General features: G+C 49.7%; 1 protein-coding gene across 10 annotated transcripts in view; it reads right to left on the minus strand.

The window, feature by feature from the left end:
• The window catches only part of HIC2 (HIC ZBTB transcriptional repressor 2), a 144,804-nt gene extending 139,340 nt beyond the window's left edge, over positions 1-5,464 (minus strand). For 3 of the 10 annotated variants that reach the window (XM_081842790.1, XM_081842791.1, XM_081842785.1), the window contains exon 1: positions 5,253-5,463. The gene's annotated coding sequence lies outside the window, so the exon portion shown is untranslated. Of the gene's footprint in view, positions 1-4,186; positions 4,269-4,510; positions 4,600-5,252 lie in introns of those variants that run through there. The other 7 variants (XM_081842794.1, XM_081842792.1, XM_081842788.1 and 4 more) reach the window with 3 other exon arrangements.
• Between the last annotated feature and the right edge of the window lie 4,386 nt (positions 5,465-9,850).

Genomic DNA, 9,850 nt, shown 5'->3' on the forward strand with positions numbered 1-9,850 from the left:
AGAGGCTCTCTTTTGTTTGCCCGGAAAGCTCCCATCGGCCGCAGCATGCAAGGCCCAATGGTGGGGCATGATGGGAGTTGTAGTCTGACAACATCTGGAGAGACATAGGTGTCCCTGCTCATGACGCTCAGGAAAGCTAACTAATAAACCGCGCAGGCAATTTGCTACTACTGTATTTTAGAATGCTGGTATCAGAAGAAGCCCATGGGGGGGGGGGATCTTAGGTCCAGTTAGGGCAGGATTTGGCCGCAGAAACTGCCACACAGGTATAAACAGCAGCCGCTTCCGATCAGTCTGCAGAGTCTCCTACGTCCAAGTTGTGAAGACACAATATCCAGTATTCTTCCGAAGCTTTTGGGGCCTGTGGGCACGTTTGCAAAACAGGGGGGATGTTGTGCAGAAAAGCTCCACCAGATTGCAAAACCGCATGTGCTGTGCGTTAGAACCGCTCACATGCTAAGCTGCCCCCAAGAAGGCGGGCACTGGGCCAAATGCCACTATCTGCAAAAAAATCTGGCTGGGTTGACTCAATCCATGCTTTCCTATTACAACACACTGGGCTTTATCAAAGCACCAACAGGCAATCCTTAAACCTCTCTTTGAACAACCTTAGTGGTACCGACTGCCACTTTTCTCCTTTAGCAGAGTCAAGCCCTGGAAAGGGTTTCCATACAATTACGATTTTAAAATTCCCCGGTTTTATAGCCGGGGCTTGGATTTCTCCGTAAGCAATTCAACAGCTGAGCCCTGTTAATTTTTTCGCCGCAGAGCCCAACGGAGGCAGCATGTCCAATGATGCTGAAATGCAAGACCCCCCCCTCCCCCCACTTCTTCAGACCCCATTGAGCTTAGACTGTCACAGCCTGCATAATGGCTGAATCACAAATGCAATGCGTTTCCGCCTCTCCCCCCCCCCTTAAAAAAAAAAAACTTTCCAAGACAACATCTGCTGTAGAGTTGTTGAAACCAACTCACCCTAAGGAGGCGAGGGGTCTTAAGCTGCGAGGAAACCAGAAGCACTAGCCTTAAGAAAGCAGCAGATTCCTGATTAACACAACAAGCAAATTAAAGGGGCCAAGTCAGACTCAACTGTAGAAAAAGAAATACACGTGGGTTTGCCTTACAATAAAAAATAAAACTCTCTTCTGAAATGGCAAAACCCTACTAAAGAGATCTCCCATTGACATGCCAGGGCTTTCAAAGGAGCCATCTGCCGTTGCAAAATTGGGATTTCATTTTGCAACAGCGAAAAGGAAAATAAAGACCATCCATAGGATCAAATGTCTTATTTTTTTTCCATGCCAGTGATCAGAACAATGCTGTTTGTGCGCTGCTACCCCCCCCCTTAAGAAAACCGGTAATAGACCATTTCTGGGTTTTTTAGAGAGTTTACCACCAGCTTCCTCAAATTGCCTCACCTTGCTAGCCTTTTTGTTTTCCTCAAAAAAAAAAAAAAAAAAAAAAAAAAAACAAACTTCAGCAGCATTGTACGGAAATTTTTGGAACTGCAGCACCCAGGGTTAGGCGTAAATCCATTTCAGCTTTCCGCCCCCCGCCCATCTAAAACCCTGGCCAAACAATTACAGAGCACCCATCCACCTCCCAAGTCTGAGGCTTCCCTTATCACACAGTTGCTTCTGCTAAACTATCCAGGGCTGACAGACAGGACAGAAGCTTTGTCACGTGATAACTTAAAGCTTCAGGCATCTATATAACACACTTTTCAGGTATCTATAACAAGTTTCCCAGCCCGAGTCATTCAGCAAAGCAGCAACAGCCTACACAAATTAAGAACTTGATGCTGTTTCTTTTACCTAGGTGCTATTCTCTACGGAGAGTTCCTTTTAAATAAGAGAGAGAACTAAAAATTTATTTGCAAGTTTACGTCTTGGGAAGTTTGAAAAAGGCATGCGAGATCCAGATCTCTTCCAACCCACAGAAATTGCTGCTTCTGGGTTTTGTGTTGTGTTTTTTTTTTTAAGAAGTAGGTACATGAACATCTGAAAAGGTGAGCTACCGCATAGGAAGAATGACTTGCATCCCCCTTAAGGACTGTCAAGATTAAAAACTCGCCCTCTTTTTTGACGCACGTCACTTTTCCGAAAAAGCATGACAGCACAACTTCAAACATGTATTTCGTTGCACCAGTCCACTTAAGAGAATGCATTTCTGGTGCATGTGTGCGGAATGAATTTGGATCCCAATGGAACGAGAGATTTATGCCCTGGAGAGAACATATGAACAAATGTAAAGGGGTTTATTCTCAAATTTATTTTGGATCCCCAGTTGGTGAGATGACATGACGGAAGCAGGTGGTGGCACTGCTGGGATTTTTTAAAAAGAAAAGAAAAAAGAAACACTAACTTCTGAACCTAATTAATACCATCTGTAGATCCCAGTGAAATCAACTTGATTTAGGTTCAGGTATCTTTTAAAAATATATATATATTTTAAAGGATAACCACTATGTATTCTGTTTCAGAACTCAGAAGTCTCTTTTAAAAAAAAGGAATTCAACCTAAGCACTGTCGCAATTCAAGACTGGGTAGAAAGCATCAAAGTAGCGACCAACAGTTATGGGAATAAGTCAATTTCCCCTCATGTCACTGACCGCATGTGGAATTGCAACAACCCAATTCTAAAGAGCCAATTATGACGCCTGATGAAAAGATGGAAGTTTGGCTCTGGGGGAAAAACAACCCAAATCTTTTGTTCGAAATAAGCCGTTTCCTTTCCTTTCCACCACTCATTATTCACGCAACTATCTCCCCACTCTTAATGAAAATGTGTTTTATCTTCCGTAAAAAACACAAAAAACCAAGAAATGCTTGGCGGTCAAAACAAGAGTTCTGTGTTTCCAAAGGGCTTCCCCCACCACCTTAACTTTCCCCCCACTCCCCAACCCACCCACCTGCCCTCAAACCAACATCACCTTTTGCCACGCATCTCTCAGTGTACAAATTTTTAAGGCTGAATTCGCTATGCAAAATAATGCACCTTTCCTTCCAATGTCCAAACACAATTCACAGAGTGGCCTAAGTGACACGACAGTCCCAGGAAACATTTTTATTTCCTTTCAAGCCGGGGGGGGGGGGGTTAATAAGAATTTTTAATAGTTGGGTTTTCCCCCAAAAAAATCTTAAGGGCAAAGTTCAAAACACCTCCCCAACCAATGGCACAACAGTCATCCTGAGTAAAATGACTAAAAGAGAAGGAACCAGCTGGTATCTCTGATAAAGGAAAAAAACTGTACTGTGTTGGGGGGGGGGACTAAGGCGCAGGCACCCTCTCCTGCCCTCCCTGGTGCACCCATGTCAACCTGGGAGAAATTAAAAACAAGAGGTCTTCAAACCTCTTCCCTTCCCTTCTTCCATAAGTTCCCATTTAAAGGGTCCCTAAACCAAGATTCTCAGCAAGATCCAAATGGGCGACTTTCATTTGCAAATATCAGCCATCCAGTTAGAGAGGGAGAGCCTTTTTCCATGCAGAGAGAAACACACATTTCATTCATCAATAGCATCAAAAGTGACTAAAACTGCGCGCACACACACAGAGAGAAATGCCATTTCTCCACCAACAGCAAACTCAGGGAAAGCTTTCTGGTTGAAAATCCACAAACTTCGGGTTTCCTTTTTGCCTTTTTAAATACACACCATGCATATATGCTGAAGTCCTTACTTAAGACTATTCCTCAATTGTTTCTTTTTCCCGGGGTAGGGGGGGGGGGGAGAAGAGAGGCTATTCAGTCCGGGGAGGGGAAAGGGCAAGCCTGACTCCCGGGGAGCATGAAAGTAACGCATTGCTGAAACGTGTGCGCCTTTCAGAGAGAGTATTCTTAAAGCAGCACATTTCCAAAAAAAGGAAGAAGGAAAATCTAGAGATTCCAGAAAGGGATTCGAGGTTGCAAGGCTGGCGGCGGCGGCGCTGCTGCGGGAACCCCGAGAGTCCGCCCGGGGAAAGCAACCCTCCGGTTTCTAGTCCCTTTGAATTTCGCAGCAGCAGCAACAAAAGCCCCCAGATCTTAACAACGCCCCACAGCGCCTGTGTCTCTTTCGCTCTCAATGGAGATGGAGGGGAAAGGAAGGGGGGGGGAGAGGCGCAAGCGATGTGGCAAAAGTTCAAACGCAGCTTGAAAGAGGGGCTCGGCCCGAGGGGGAAGAAAGGGAGGTCGTGGGGATGGGGTCACCTTTCCGTCGCCATCGAGGGGGGCTCCGCGGATCGCTTCGGCGAGGAGACCGGAGGGGTGGAGGAAGGGTCCATGCCACGCCGGGTCTCTCCAGCGCCCCCCCCCCTCCGCAAGCCGTTCCCCGAGCCGGCCTGCCCCCCCCCCAAACCAAGCAACCAACCTCCCCCCACCCCGGTTGCAGGAGGAAAGGCTCGCTCCTGCCACAAACGCAAGCCTATGCAAAATGCAACGGCCCCCTGGCGCTCGCTTTTTCCATGTGCGCCCCCCCCCACCCTCGCGCGCGCACACACCCCTCTCTCAAAATAATTGCTTAGCTGCACCCACCTCCAAGAGGGGGAATCAGTGAGGGGGGGAGGGGAGAGCCGTCCATCAGGGGCCCCCACCCCTTCGCCCAGGGCTTGTCCAACGCGGAGGCAGCGGCGGCAGCTGCAGCAGCTTGGCTAATGCCCCCTTCCCTCCCTCCCTCCTTCTACCCCGCCCCCTCCTCCTCCTCCTCCTCCCCCTCCCCCCGGGAGGCATGGGCTCAGCCATAGGGCAGAGCAATGCAAAACACCCCACACACAAAGAGGGAAGGAAGAGGAGAGGGAGCCAGGCAAAGTTTGCAAAGCGAGCGGCCGCGGCGAGTTGCGAGGGCTCTCGTTCCCAATAGCGCACTTTGCAAAAATTAAAACGGATGGGGGGGGGGAATAATGCACACACAAAAAAGAGGCATGTTAATATTCTATATATATGTGTATGTATGTATTGCACACGCCGGGGTTCAGTTGTTGGGCTGCACGCCGGCGGTGCAATTGAGGAGCCGCTGCAAAATGCCATCGCGGCTCCTCTCCGGCGCGCACGGCGCGCTGCGCGGAGTCCGCTCGCCCTTCCTTTGTGTGGGCTCCCCGCGCGGACTTGGGGGGCGGGCTTTGCATGCAGCGCAGCGCCAGGCAAACCTGGGCAACGGCAGCGGCGGCGGTCCGGCCAGCGCCGCACACGTGTGCGCGCATCCGCACGAGCATGCATACACACCCCCTGCCGGGAGCGCGGCGGAGCCCCGGAGTCCCCCGCTCGGGCGGCCGCTTACCTTTTCGCCGGCATGCTTGGGGCCAGGGGGTTTTCCCGGGAGGGTCCCCCGTCGCAGCCACCTCTTCCACCGCCTTCTCCGCCGCCGCCGCCTCCTCGCTCCTCGCCTGTCCTCCCGGCTTATAGCAGCCCCTTCCTTATCTCACAGCCTTCCTCTCAGCGCCATCTTGTAAGCTGGTGACGTTGGGAGCCGCTCACCCCTGACCCACATTTGAATATAAGCCAAAATGGGCAAGGGAGGAGGGGGAAAAAAGGGGGAGAGAGAAGGGGAAGGGGTGTGCGCGGAGGGGAAACGTGGAATGGGGGGAAGGAAGGCGCAAGAGCCGCTAGTGGAGGAGAAAGGAACCAGCCTTGCCACGGCTCTTCCCCTTCTGCAACTTCGGGGGGTCAGCGTTTGCATTTGTTTATTGCTATCATTTTTGCTATTTGGGGGCGATGCGTCTTGCAAAAGCTGGAAGGGGCTGCGCGGGCAGGGGGAGGTCCCCTCTCACCTTTTGAACGCGCCCAGAAACACGCGCGCACACCCTCGCCGCCCGCTTCCCACCACACCCCCTTGCCAATTGCGCGCCGGCATCTGGAGAGCGGAGCGGAGTGCGCGGCTGGCCGAGCGGGCGCGCGTGTCTTCCCCGCGCGCGGAGGGAAAGGGGGGCTCCTCGGTCAGTCATTCGTTCATTCATTCATTCATTCCTTTTTAATTCGAACTCCCCCCTCGTCCCCAACTTCCCATATTTTCTGCCCGTGGTAGATGGAATGCAAAACGAAGGCGCGCCATCGTTGCGCGAGCGAACCTTTTGGATCGTGCGTTTTTTGGGATGCAAGTTTTCTTTTGGGGAGGGTGGGCGTCTTGGAAGCACCCACACCCGTGTATAAGGGGTGAGGGAATTCCGATTGTGGGCTGCCCGCTGTGTTTTTGGAGCTTCGTATGTGTTTATGCATCTTGGCAAATGTTGCGGGTTTGGGATATATTTGCGCACCCGTGTAAATGCACGCGCAACGATTGGTTTTTGAAGCGCGCAAATTCTGGAGGGCACGGTCCTGAAAGCACTTAAGGGCAGCGACGCTCCTGTGGATTATGGGGGCGGGGGGAGGGATGAGTTTCGTTTAAAGTTGTTCCGAGATAAGGTCGTCTTTTCTCCCCGTTTCCCGAGAGTGAACCAGCGCAGAGGAATTCTGTGCCAGTCTACTGGGAAGTAAATCCAATGGCGCTTGCTTTCAGTGAGACTTGCTCTCGGGTAAAAGTGGAGAGGCTGGCCGCCTAAGCACGTTCAATCGCCTATGAAAAGCGACGATGTTGATCCATAAGTCCAGTTACAGATAGGTAGCCGTGTTGGTCTGCCATAGTCAAAACAAAACAAATTCCTTCCAGTAGCACCTTAAAGACCAACTAAGTCAGTTCTTGGTATGAGCTTTCGTGTGCATGCACACTGTATCTGAAGAAGTGTGCATGCACACGAAAGCTCATACCAAGAACTGACTTAGTTGGTCTTTAAGGTGCTACTGGAAGGAATTTGTTTTGTTTTGATCCATAAGGAAACTCGAAACTTCTAAGGCTGCAAGCCTAACCCCACTTACTTGGGAGTGAGCCCCGTTGAATTCAGTGGGGCGTGTCTCAGAGTAGACCTGGTGAGGGCTTTGCAGACAAGCCTTGATGATCATCCAAAATGTCAAGCTGGCAAGTTCTCCAGAACTCTCTTCTGCTGAATCGGGAAGAAATATAGCACCAAAGCCCTGCAGTTCAATAAAATTCACATTTTACTAAATTTCATATACTGTTTGGTAGGATAGGGGAGCGCAGAGAAGTAACCTCTTTTGTGGAATGGCTGGGTATGGCATGGCTATATGATAGCCATGTTCAAAAATATAAAAGGATGTCACATAGAGGAGGGAGAAAGGTTGTTTCCTGCTGCTCCAGAGAAGCGGACACGGAGCAATGGTTCCAAACTACAAGAAAGAAGATTCCACCTAAACATTAGGAAGAACTTCCTGACAGTAAGAGCTGTTCGACAGTGGAATTTGCTGCCAAGGAGTGTGGTGGAGTCTCCTTCTTTGGAGGTCTTTAAGCAGAGGCTTGACAACCATATGTCAGGAGTGCTCTGATGGTGTTTCCTGCTTGGCAGGGGGTTGGACTCGATGGCCCTTGGGGTCTCTTCCAACTCTATGATTCTATGGGTCTGGTGCAGTTTCCAGCTTCTAGAGAGAGAAAATGGGGTTGCTGAAGGCAGCCATAGGACATGCCATGTTTTGAGTCAACACATGCATAGGATTTGTGCCGCAGTTGTGGCAGAAACTTTGGGGGGACCCCTTCACCAGATACATGAAGAACTGCCCTCGGTGGACAGATACCTGCACAGGGGCTTTATCAAATTTACTAATAGGGAGCTAACTCATCCCAAGTGTGTATGTAACCAAAACCTCATCTGTGCACGAGAGGGATGTTATTAGCAGATCTGGGGGAACCCCAAGATTTGCAGCCTTACAGCAAACAGACACACCTTAATTGTAAGGGAGGGGTAACAAAACACAGCTGAATGAGGATTGAGTATGTTGCATGGCCACTGAATACGGGGAGGGAGTGGCAGAAAAGCAGGGGAAGGGATGGAATGGAGTGTTCCTGAAAAGGGCATGCCTTCTTTCTTTCATATGGGGGTGGAAGGATCTGACTCCCGACCTGACAGATGCTTTACTAGCTGAATTTGCTCAGAAACACTGTATTTTTCGCTCTATAGGACGCACCCAACCATAGGACTCACCTTGTTTTAGAGGGGGAGAAAAAGAAAAAAAAATCTCCCCCTCTCAGCTCAGTGCCCCTTCAGCGAAGCGACAGGAGAGACAGAGCCCCTTCCATTTCTCCTCCCGCTTGGCTGAAGGGGCGCTGCGCAGCTCTCCCTCTCTGCTGAAGCCAGGAGAGTCTTGTTCTCCTAGCTTCAGGAAAAGGAACTCGAAGTCTCCGGAGTGCAGCGGGACCTCCTGCTGTGCTACGGAGGCTTCAGCGAAAGCAACGCAAAGCCTCCAGAGCGCGGAGGGAGCGCTCCCTCTGCGCTTCGGAGGCTTCACATTGCTATCGCTGAAACCAAGGAGCCTGCATTCGCTCCATAGGACGCACACACATTTCCCCTTAATTTTTGGAGAGGAAAAAGTGCGTCCTATAGAGCAAAAAATACGGTAGGTGTTGAGTTTAGTGGGACTTCTCTCCCCTTCCTGCAAGTGCACTTAGAGGAAGCAATATAGCCTAGCGGGTAGGGTGTCTGCTTTGAATGCCAAAGTTCCCAGGTTCACTCAGTGGTATCTCCCACTTGCTTGCCTGAAACCCTGGAGAGATGCTGCTCACTGTAGACAAGACTGCACTAGATGGACCGGTTTGTTCATCGCTGGTTTCCAAGGACGACATCTCACTGTTTTGTAGCCAATCACGTTTGTCTGCATGGTGACATCACTGAGGGCAAACAAGCAAGGGCAGTGGCTATCCCAAGGTGGACTATCCCAAATACCTTGGAAACACACAGCAGCTGGGATGACATCATGACGCGACGCAGCCAATCAGATTTGGCAATGGGCCAACATCCCAGGTAGCAATGGTTAAGTTATTCAGGATGAAGCCCGTTTCTCCCAGACAGGTGAAAGCATTCAGAAGCAATTGCAGAAGGCCCTCTACAGGGTGGTATTTTTTCAACACCTCACCCCACTTTATCTCAGCTGTAGTTTTAATTGTTATATTTCACTGGTGCTTTTCTTTTTTTAAAGTATTTATAATTTGCAGCCTGCCTCCTCCTCCTCCTTACTATGGCCTCTTAGAAGGGTTATAAATTTTTAGAAAATAGTAATCTCTGGCCAGCTCAGTTAACCTTGTCTGCCAGTAACTTTGCTTTGATTGTTAACTTAAGAGTTAAGAGTTCAAAGTTTTAGACTCAGAGGTCTCTCATTCCAATCCAAAGGGCTTGGCCAGACAGATAGAGATAAGAGAGACCCAGCAAAGTGTCAGAAGAGACCCGACCTTTCGTCTTCTCCCTGCTCACAAAAAGAGAAGGAGGCTGCAGATGTGGCAGCAATGGTCAAGCAGAGCCTGTATTCACACAAACGTTTATTCCATTTCCTCTACGTTTCTCTAACTGTCCATCTCCATGTTATATTTGAGCATTCACACTTGGGACAAAAGCCATGCCCCGAAAACCAAGGGAATATAGTGCATGTTTTGTGCATGCTTCTGAGTTACAGTGGTACCTCAGGTTACATACGCTTCAGGTTACATACACTTCAGGTTACAGACTCCGCTAACCCAGAAATAGTGCTTCAGGTTAAGAACTTTGCTTCAGGATAAGAACAGAAATCAGGCTCCGGCGGCGCGGCAGCAGCAGGAGGCCCCATTAGCTAAAGTGGTGCTTCAGGTTAAGAACAGTTTCAGGTTAAGAACGGACCTCTGGAACAAATTACCGTATTTTTTGCTCTGTAAGACTCACTTTTTCCCTCCTAAAAAGTAAGGGGAAATGTGTGTGTGTCTTATAGAGCGAATGCAGGTTGCACAGCTTTCACAGAAGCCAGAACAGCAAGAGGGATTGCTGCTTTCGCTGCGCAGTGATCCCTCTTGCTGTTCTGGCTTCTGAG

This window comes from Podarcis erhardii (genome assembly GCF_964252035.2).
Source record: "Podarcis erhardii genome assembly, chromosome: 15".
NCBI lineage: Eukaryota > Metazoa > Chordata > Lepidosauria > Squamata > Lacertidae > Podarcis > Podarcis erhardii.